At 38.9% G+C, this 11,093-nt stretch overlaps 1 long non-coding RNA gene across 1 annotated transcript; it reads left to right on the top strand.

Annotated features, from left to right (window-relative positions):
• The first annotated feature begins 2,325 nt into the window (after nucleotides 1-2,325).
• Nucleotides 2,326-4,421, top strand: LOC117269937 (uncharacterized). The gene is made up of 4 exons (XR_013488148.1): nucleotides 2,326-2,455; nucleotides 2,740-2,841; nucleotides 3,206-3,223; nucleotides 3,416-4,421. It is a non-coding gene; the product is annotated as an uncharacterized LOC117269937 (long non-coding RNA).
• The last annotated feature ends 6,672 nt before the right edge of the window (nucleotides 4,422-11,093 follow it).

The raw sequence follows: 11,093 nt of genomic DNA, 5'->3' as shown, positions 1-11,093 counted from the left end.
TTAAATTGCTTGTGTGCCTGTGCAGTTGAGCTTTTTTTGAAATTTTATTTTATATTTTATTCATTTTTGAGTTTGTGGTCATTTTAATCTGTTAATGATGACGATTGATAATGTTGTAAATTGTAATTATGTAAAACTTAAAACAATAATACATCTTTCAAAATAGATCAATGAGGACATTACACAATGTGGGATACAGGGAACACACCAGCACACTGTTTTTAAAGGCACATGCAATGAAATTTTTCGATCTGGTCAAATTTAAAACTGCAATAATCATGTTTTACAAAAACAACGTGTTTGTACAACTAGGAAGAGTCTGGGTATATCAGTGTATGGGGTGGACTGGTGGAATGGGCTGCGTGAGTTGAAACAAAGCACAAATATGAATACATTTTAAAGACTATACAAAAAAAATATATAACGTACATATAAATAAAGTTTTACTTGTACCTACTCCTTTTCGGACACTGTTATCTTTTTCTTGTTTGTTTTTTGGTTTGAAATAAAGTCATTCATTTGTTCAGTGTTTGTTAATGTGTTATCAGCTTTCACAGTAGCCTAAGTGAATCTGCAACAACAGCCACTTCACATTAAACAATATTTTAGTTTTGGATTCATGAGCAGATGCAACATGACAGAGCAGAAGCAACAAAATAAATATCAAAAGAGAAGCAGAAGTTTTTACAATGATTGACAGTTTTGTCTTGACGGATGATGGTGGAAGACTTTACCTTTGACCCATAAATATCTTGAAGTATCTTAATAATCTTGTTATGGCATTAGTTCCTCTACAGAGTTAATGAATCGTGTAGTTGGTAACTGAAAATGTTAAAGTACATTTACTTAAATACTACACACAAGTAATTTTGAGGTATTTGTACTTCAACTGGACATTTCCATTATATGTTACTTTATATTTGTGCTCCACTACGTGTCAAAGAAACTATTGTATTTTTTATTATTTCATTTTATCATTAATATATTGTTACTTTACAGATTACATGTTGTAAGAAAAGATCAGATAAAACTTTTTAATACAGAACTGATGTCATGGTCTTGATGGTCTGACATGGTTTAATGTTACATGGTGTTGCTTTCCTTAAATGAAACAGGAGCTCCACCCCCTAGACTTCCTAACATTTGACTTAGACACAGAGTCATGGGTGGCTTCAAAACCACAAGCTGTCATCACCAAACACTTCTGGGACAGACAGAGAGCCAGAAATGAGCTTTGGAAGAATTACCTCACCCAGTTTTGTCCTGAATGGCTGAGGAAGCATCTGAACTTTGGGAGGAGCGTCCTGCTGAGAACAGGTAGAATCACATGACCTGACATAGTTTCATGATGGAACAACAATGTACACAAAAACACTGCAGTCTGTGATATTCAGTTACACTACAATGAATATGAATTGTTCTGGGTCACTGTTTTTCAGGTGATTGTAAAATTTAATTGCTCCTTCGCAGTTTCAGTATGAGGTACTGCTCTACAGGCATTATTTGGTGTCTTTCACTGGACATACAGAACTTGTTTTGTCCAGTTTGTCAAATTCATGATTAAATGTTGGTCCCAAAATCTGGCTACCATAGAAAATTATTGGTTCCAAAACAAATTGGAAGATTTTTAGCCAGATTGTAATTGGAGTGTGAATTTTAAGATTAATTCTAATTGTCCCCTTTTCCCTGTCAAAGGATCAGTGAAGTGCTCTATGTATTTATTACTGAGTACAGACCATGGTCCTAACCTGACGTTAGTCTCCTTATTGTAGAAACGTACATTCATTAGTTCAGGGTGACACATATTCTTACAGATGTAATGAATGTTTTCGGACTATCGATAAATTATCGTGATATCGGAGCCCAGAAGGAAAAGAGGAGGGACTTAGAAAAGGTGTGTTGAGGGTATTTTTGTATTCTGTTGTAGCAGAGTTTAGTAGGAATCCAATCCGGCATTTATTCATAACATTTTGGTCATTGATAAAACTAATACGCCCAAGTGTTTTATCCTGAAAAAGCTTTTCCAGGTTAAAATAATAATAAATCAATGTTATTTATTCCATATGCCAGGGAAAGTACTAGAATTATTTTAAAAAGTCAGAGTACAGCCAATTTAAATTTAGTGGTCAGCCCTGTGATAGTTTGACGGCCTGTTCAGGGTGTACCCAGCATCTCGCCTAATGTCAGCTGTGATAGGCTCCAGCCGCTGTTGAAATAGCTGTCAAACCATTTGTTATTGTTTATTTGTGTTGGTTTTCAAATTTCATAATAATGCTAATTTATCAAAAAAAATATTAATTTTGTCTTCAACAGGCTTATCATCATCATTATTTTAGGGAAACATTTTACTAAGAAAAAAAAGACTGGAGGAGGTACGACTGTGTGTTTCATCTCTCTGGTGTGAAGGACGACATCATCACCAAACTGGACAAAGCAGTGATCAGGACCAACTGGGGTAAGACTGAGGGAAGTTAAGAACTAATAATAATAAGGCAGTTAAAGAATGTAATCAAACCAATGCACATTCTCACCCAGGATCACCGGTCAGATCATGTAAGCTTAACAGGACTTAACAAAGTCATAGAAAGTTTGAAAGAATTTTATACATCACATTGTCTTCACCACACAAGTGACAGCTTTGTGCTGCCTGTCCACTCTTTACTGAACTCAGAATTAATACAGAACAAGGGCAATGATGAAACCTACAAAACAAGTTTTGTTTGTTTGTTTGTTCAACAGAGAGGCCTGGAAACGTGACCGTCCTCATCACTGCTGCAGTGGCTGTTCTTGCTCTCGTCTTCATCACTGCCATTGCATTCATTGTTTACAAAAGGAAGACAGGTGAGAGAGAAAAATGCAAACATCATCTGCTAAACTGACTTTTTCAGTTCTGTTATCCAGGTTGCATTTGAACTGAATAAATAAGCATCAGTTCCCTGCACCTATGATTTGAAGCAACCAACAGGAAGCGTCTCAAGGCTCAGAGCCTGTTAGTCATGATAATGTGACTATACCACAATGATGTGGGAGAGAAGAGATCAGTAAAGAAATAAAGTCAGGATGAAACAAAAGGGTAGAATGGATTTATTTTTGAGTCAGAGTGAGTAGAAGAGGGGAACACATTCAGTGAGGAAAAGGTGACAGAAGATATTCTGGCATTTACAGCTGTAACTGAACTGATTTGTCTTTTTTTTCCTGATTTCAGCCAAAAGTCCCCCACCTCGTAAGTAAAACTTACTTTTATTCTATTTCAACTGATCTAAAACACACTTTATGCTGCAGATTAAAAAGTGTTTCAAGTTATTGTGCAGATGATTTTTTTCAAGACTGTTTCCTGCATTTATTTTTTCTAAATGTTCAGAGAAAGATGAGACTTCAGGAGTTTCACACAGACATTTTGTTTCTGACCTTACAGCTCCTGACAACAACTACGAGCTCTGTCTGAGACTGAATCCAGACACCTGATTGTGAAAAACAAAGTGAACACTTTGATATGTGTCATATTATAAAGCTTCACAGAACTAAAAGAGACTGAAAGAAAGCTTCCTGCTGTAAAAGTGAAGAAGTACACTTTATGTGTTTGATATTTAAATGTAATCGTTTTATTTCACATTGTAAATGTATGTTTAATGTTTATTGTATTATGTATTCATTAATCAATTTTACATTTATGTAATGATGTGTTACTTGTCTGTTTTTTAAAAGACAGTGATGGTGGCTGGACAACTGAGCAGGACATGTCACTCATGAAGTTTCCCATCAAGCCAGTGAAATGATGGACTTTTAATGTATCTTGTATGTTAACACTCTGTTATTGCTACTTTAATTAAGCAAAGCAGCTGAGTTCTTCTGTGACAACTGCCAGATACAATTATGATATCTTTATCATTTAGTTATGATATATCAGGGAAAATTTGGTAAATGTTTGTTGCCATTTGCAAAGACAGGGCCATAACTAGCTTAGCTTCTTTCTCATTATCACCAAACTGGATAAGCAGTGATCAGAAACAACTGTGTAAGTGACTTCAATATCAGGTCCAGTCAGGTGTAGAGACAAAGTGTCAATGTTCTGTTGTTACTGAAGTTGTTGTAGGACTGCTGCTGCCGACACTCTGCATCACTGGACTCTTCATCTGGAGAAGGAACATTCATGACAAGGAACAAAGACATTTTTACTCATCAAAGACCCATTTGTACTCCACTGTGAACACCAGTATTGTACAGTTCTGGCGTTTAACTCATGTATTGAGAATTACTCTCTTACCTTTTAAAATAGGAGCAGAAATCAGTGAAATTAATGGGGTATGTCCATTTTTTGTTTATCTTAAATGTTTTAATTTTTACTAATCTCCCATCTGTATTTCAGGATTCAAGCCTGCAAACTGTACGTATCATTTCATATCATCCATCTGTCCTTTACCTTTGTCGAAATAAACACATTTACTAGTGTTAACCTCCTGTGACACTGCATCCTCATATCAGGGTATTACATTTTAGGATTGCTGCACCTGATACTTGATTTGCTTAACTTAGACTTGTTCCTATTTATGGACGCATTTATCTGCCATCTAGTGGTAGCAAGAACACATTACAATAATCTATGTAAAAACAAGATGGCAGCCATCTCTGCCAAGTCAGTCTGCAGCCAATCCTGACACAAAAGTGGACAAAGTACAAAACCTGATCAAATTTTATGGTTGAAACTTATTTATTTGCGCTTATTAACGTTTTTAGTTTGATATTGCATACAACTTTGACTGCAGTTACACAAAACTGAGAGTACATCAGGTTGAAACAGATTACAGCTGGGTACTACTCCAAAGTTTACTTCTGTCGTTCAACAGGGAGAGCATTGTCAGCTACTTGGACAGAGCTTTTGCTGTTTGTTTAAAGAGACGACTTGGATGAACATTCAAATGTCCGCAGTGTCACACATATGCTCTGCACGTGCTGAAAGCTGTCACCCACTCAATTGGGCTAAAAAGACAGAGGTTTGAAAGAGTTTGCAACATTTGCATTTGCCAGGTTGCAAAGTGCTACCTCAATGACCACAGCACTGAAAATCTTCCATGTACTGTGCCATGTGTTGCTTTCCAAACACAACACCAATGCTGTGCAGATAAATCTGAAGGCCATGCAGGCCCTAATAGAAGAATGCAAGATTCCTGACATGGCAGAGACAGAAAAAATAGAGGATGGTCTCTTGTCTCAGAAGGAACATGATGATTAGAGAAGAATTGCCCACACAATTATTGGCAGAAGATGACAAGACCCCAAATAAAGAGGAAAATCCAAACTTCTGCCCAGGTATTGTTGATGTCCTTTTTGAGAACTACCTAGGTATTTTTCCTCTTTGGAGTGGTCTGCTGTTGGGAAATGTGAAGAGGTACGCATCTGACAAAGAGGATAATATCCTTGCCCCAAGTAAAACCAGGGTCACGAACTGTCATGAGGGGAGATGGTTTTTTAATCGTCAGTCAGTTCTCAAAAAGCAGAGGCGATTGAGACCAGGGACCTTTGTCAGAAAAATGTATGGCTCTCTGCAGGGGAGATACAGAGAACATATCATTGCTCATAACTTCTCTGAACAATTACTTCTTCAACCTATGCTGTCAAAAGACATCACACAGTCTCAGGAGAGTTGGGCAAAGAGGGAAGGAGCAAAGCCGCACACTGCCAGCTCCAAATTTTACACAAAAACTGTTCCAGTTCCAAAAAGTCTAAGTCTACTCCAAAAAACTGGCAAAGATCTCCAGAAGAGCAAAGATGAGAAACACAGCAGCAATGATCCAACAAGTAAAGGCTCCAAGCCTGCACCAGAGGTATTTTTTCCTGATCACTAAAATAAAATGCATAGTCTAACTTGATTAAAAAGTCATTGTGATTTGTGGAACCTGAAACCACGAAATACTTTCCAAAGCAATAGAAAAAATTAAGGAATCATTAAGAAACATTTCGCATCAGCCAGCTGTATTCACATCCAAGTTGTGTTTACCCACCACACAGTTCTATTCTTCCTGAAGTTGCTTATCAAATCACAGAACACAACAATTTCAATAATGTCAGAAATATTCAAGAAGACAAAATAAGATAGACTTGTTTAATAGGAGCTTTCTGTACCAGGAAAGCTGAATGTGCAGACAGAGTATTGAAATATTTACAGTTTAATGAGTTTGCAAAAAGAAGTGTTAACAGTCTTATTATTCATATCCCTACAGGTTGATTTCCTGTGGAAATTCCACCGACATTTCACATTGATTCATTGAAAAAAGGTCTTCAAAATCTACGAAGAGAGATGGCAGAAGAAACTTTTAAAGGATCAGGTAACACCAACGTCGGGTGATTTTCACCCACGCATTTGTGGTCATGTGATTTTCATTGTGTTGCTTTTGTCTGAGTTGGCTGGGTCCTTGGGTATAGCTTCAGGCTGCTCACTTGCGTCATCAAAGGTAGGCGTGTTTCCCTGCTCCCATCCCTGTTTTTTTCAACAGGCATGTGTTCGGGTGATTTTTGCCCGATGTTTATGATTGCGAGTATATTATTTTTTGGGTGGATTTTACCCGACGTTAGTGTTAGTGTGTATTAAATCAGGCAATCTTATTACTTTTCAAGGGTAACAATGTTCAGGCCTGCCATATTTATTGCCCCATATCATGCACAGGTATCATTTTGTCACAGGCTTTGTGACTCTGGCATGGCAAAAATTGAGTAAAGCATAGCTAAAGTTCCTTTACGTCTTCAAGCTAGCTACAGGTGAAGTTGAAGCAGTCATAGAGAAAAAAAGAATGCCCCGAAAACCAGTGAAATACATGTCCCAGAAGGAAATAGAAGAGCTTCTGTACAGGGAAAGCAGTGAGGAAGCTGTTGATGATGTGGAAGCAGAAGTGATGTATGACAGTGACAGTGATAAAGACTACATACCGGAACCGAGTGATGATGATGATGATGAGGAGGATGATAGTGATGGCATTGAGCCTAGCACTTCAAGTCAGGGCCTGTTGCCTCTGCCACTGACCCGTGTGTCCTCGCCACTACTACCCTGCCTGTACCGACTGTATGTAAGGTATAAGGTATTTAGAGTGGTCCTGGTATTTGTATGTAATCCTTAGTTAGTGTAATGATTTTGAATAAATATCACTTAGTGGTAATTTCCAAGGGAATTCATAAGGTCAAAACATTTATAGTCAGCTAGTCATTTTTCCCCTCTCAGAAAATGCCATTTTTTGTTTACCTCTCAAACAGTTGTCAGTGAGGTAGGGACACTGCCTTGGCTCACATGTCCCAGGAATACTTGGCCCAAGGAACAAGTTCCCAGCTCCATTATTTATTTATTTTTAAGATTTTTTTTGTTAACAATTCCCTATTTTTTCCACTAATTTCAGAGCCTTTTTATAGGGTCGCCCCATGATTTTGGTTTAATGAGACATTGTATAGGAGGACATAAAAGAAGAGTACTTAAATTTGCCATGTATTGTTGTACTTTAATATATTTTGATGAGAAGATTTTTTTATCGGGGATCACAGCAGGTAAAATATACCCGACGTTAGTGATGGTGCTACTAAATGTTACGTTAATGTTCTAGGGTTAAGAAATATTGAAAGAATATGTTAAACGCGGCCCCTCAATGTATATGGTGACTACGGCCCTGTCATGCATGCATAATTAGGCTGCAGTTGTCTGGGTGCGCAAAGGTGAAGTGGCTGGTCTTGTCATACAAAGTTTGATGGAGTGTCAACTGGACAATATGGAGATATGTGCATCTTGAAAGCCGGACTACAAATGTGGATAGACAGGGAGAAACACACGCAAGCCTAAGACGTGGTAAGATACGATATTCCTCACTATATGAAGTGACTGATAACAAGATCTGTATAATGGATTGTAAAGAAATTCGTCAGGTTTTTATTTTGTAGACGATCTGGATTTATAGCGTGATGGGATGACAGCACAATGATGTGTGGTATCACTGGAAAGCGCTGCTCCTGCGCTTTCATGTGATATGCGTGGCATTTCTGTGCATTCGCGAGTAATCCATCCAAGATGTGTGTGCAGAGCTGTATGAAAGCTCTGTTATACATCATTTTAGTGTCATTTTATCATTTTATTTCGCTGTGAAAACATTGGACTACCGACAAGTGCTTGTCGGTCTTGTCGGAAAGCTACAATTCCGCTGTTTCACGTGATATGCGTGGCTTCTCGCTATGACGCATGGTCGCAGAGAAAATCAATGGCGTTAGCGTTAGCGGCTATGCTAAAAATAAGCTAGCTAGTGCAAAAAGCAGGCTAATGTTAGCCAGCTAGCTAGCGCAGGGCATGAGCTAGTTGTGAAAACTTGGGATCGGTAGGACCGATTGCAACAGTGGTCACGTAGAGAAGGTACAGACAGTTTGCCAAGAGTATGACAGTTAAAAGTAGATAAAAAATGTTAAAGAAGGTAATTTTCGGGAGCCGACCCGACAGAGGTTCGCTAAATGCGTGCATGCGTACCAGAGTCAGTAGTCAGATGACTTCACTAACAGCTCTCCCCGACAGCATGCTAGCTGGCCACCCGCATCTGGCCAGGTACGTCAGCGGCATTGTTCTGGGGGTGGGGAATGCGCTGGGGAAACGCTGCGCTAAAACAGGAAAAATAGGTTGTGCACCCGACGTAAGACTCACATCAATTACACACAAACAGACACAAATTACTGCTTCCCTCCATGCCTCCTGATTTCAAATTATGGCACCCTGAATCAAAGCATTTAATTTTACGCGGCTTCGAAAAGAAGATTTCAAAAGCCCTCTGGTAGTTGAATGCCTCTGGGACAGGCTCATTTATGGCAACCCACGGGATCCGTGGTGTGCGCGATCCGCCCAAGGCACGGGTGCTGGAGCTAATAGCAGTAACAGACTCTGTGAACCTAACCTGGTCGGGACCAGGTTTTTCTCAATGATCCTCGAGTTTCTCTCTGTCTCCGCCCTCTTTCAGAGCCACACATTCCATTTGATTTCCTCATTCATTCAGTCAGCAGGCAAGTTTTGGCGTAGCCTAGTTCTGCCGTCTGTCATTTTAAAAAATCATTTAAAAAATCAGAGTCAGTATATTAGAAGTCCATTAGGCACAGTAGGTGGTGGCTTTTTTCACTAACCTGGCATGTCCTTTTGATAACGATCCCGTGGATGAAGGTGCAGCATTACTGCACAGAGAATTAAATATTCGTCGGGAGATGGTTATCAGACCGTGCATAGATGTTCTAGCATTTCCAGACAATTATCTTTTTGAGCTGTACCGTTTCACGTCGCAGTCCATCATCTACATACACAACCTAGTCTCGCTCACCAGACCTTTCTCAAGAAAAGAAAGGTCTGTCTGGGCCGACTCTCACTGTGAGATTGGAGGAAAAAACGCCCCGGCTGCTTGTATTTCTTTCAACCAATCACAATCGTTCTGGGCAGTGCCACAACAACGGTGCACTTGCAAAAATATTGCCGGGGAAAACAGGTTTTGGTGTAACACGCCCACAAAAATATTGCCTACAGGACGCGAACCATGGCAGAAAAATGGCTACATCCCCGCAAGATCAAACACCGCAAAAGTTAGTAAAGGACGTGTTGAAAACGGTTGAAAACTACTACACAACTGGAGGTGGTAGGGCGGGACTTCAGCAGGTGGCTTGTTCCGCCCAATGAGAGGCTGATCTTTGCAGCAAACTTCCGCCCACTCAGACTATACACAACCTAATCCGTGCTTACATTTGCAACATTACCAATCGTAGTCATGCTCTCACATTCCAGCAGATATTGTGTGTTGCACTGCGTTGCTTTGCAAATGGAAGTTTTTTGTACAATGTCGGAGATGCTGAGCACTTGAGTAAGGCAACTGTACGCAGGGCGGTCAGAAAAGTGTGCTCGTTTTACGGGCATCTGCCTTCTTTCTGTTGGCAGAGTAGAAGTCAGTGTTAGTTTAAATAGGCTTAATTATTTAACAGAACATGATACAGATGAGAAGACATTTATGTGTGTGAAAACAGCATTATGTTGGGGATAAAACAACTGCACAGTCAAACAGCCACTTAATATTTACTTTACAATGTAAAACATGATCAAAATGAGGTACCCCCATGAGATTATGCCGAGGTCTTACCTGTTTGAACAATGTTTTTATATTTCATCCTAAACTGCTGCCAAGTGCGCTTCTCCCCGCGGGATTGCACCTAAATGAAATAAATTAATAGGCTACCATTCAAGCAGTTTTCCCCTGTAATATTACTGTGATTGCAAAGGACTACATTTAAACTTATTGACCCGAGCAGCAATGTTCTCCCACACCGTCTCCCTTGCAGCTGCAGCGGTGTTGCACTTCTTTTTGAAAACGTGTGCAAACTCGCTGTATGAGCGCATTAAGATTTGTAATTCTAATGGGGTGAAAAACGCAGCCCTCCTCTTCCCCGTTGCTATGGTGACTCGTCGAATCGGGGCTCCATTGATGCTGGCTTTTTATAGTTGTGGTGCACGCGCTTAACTCCTGGTGAAACTACTCCGAGTTGATTAAACTGATTCAAATCAGCTGTTCTGGAACCGGAAACTCAGAGTTTCCTATCTCAGAGTAGATCAACTCAGAGTTCATGATTATACTCAAGAGTTTGTTGAACCTGCTTTGTGAAACGGACCCCTGGTTGGTTGAAATTAAGGTAATGGTACTACACTCTATAATAGTGAAGTTATTGAATCATTTTTCTAATAAAAAAATCAGTAAAATTATGAAATAGTATATTTCCCAAAAAGTGTTTAGTATGATCAGCAGGAGACCATTAATGTGTGTAGTGATTTGGGGGACACTACACTGCAGAGTATTGACATTACTGAACAGTTTTCTCCAAAACAATTCAGCAAAATAATAATAATAATAATAATAATAATATTAATAATAATAATTATAATAATACTACTACTACTACTACTAATAATAATAATAAAAACAAAACAAAACCAAAAAAGCATATTTTCCCAAATGAAGTGTTGTAGTATGATTAGCAGAAGACCATTAATGTGTGAAGTGATTTTGGGGAAGCTACACTGTATAGTATTGAAATTATTGAATAATTTTATTAAA

Source organism: Epinephelus lanceolatus, chromosome 19 (genome assembly GCF_041903045.1).
Source record: "Epinephelus lanceolatus isolate andai-2023 chromosome 19, ASM4190304v1, whole genome shotgun sequence".
In the NCBI taxonomy this organism is placed as follows: Eukaryota; Metazoa; Chordata; class Actinopteri; order Perciformes; family Serranidae; genus Epinephelus; species Epinephelus lanceolatus.
This window is presented reverse-complemented; position numbering and strand designations above follow the sequence as displayed.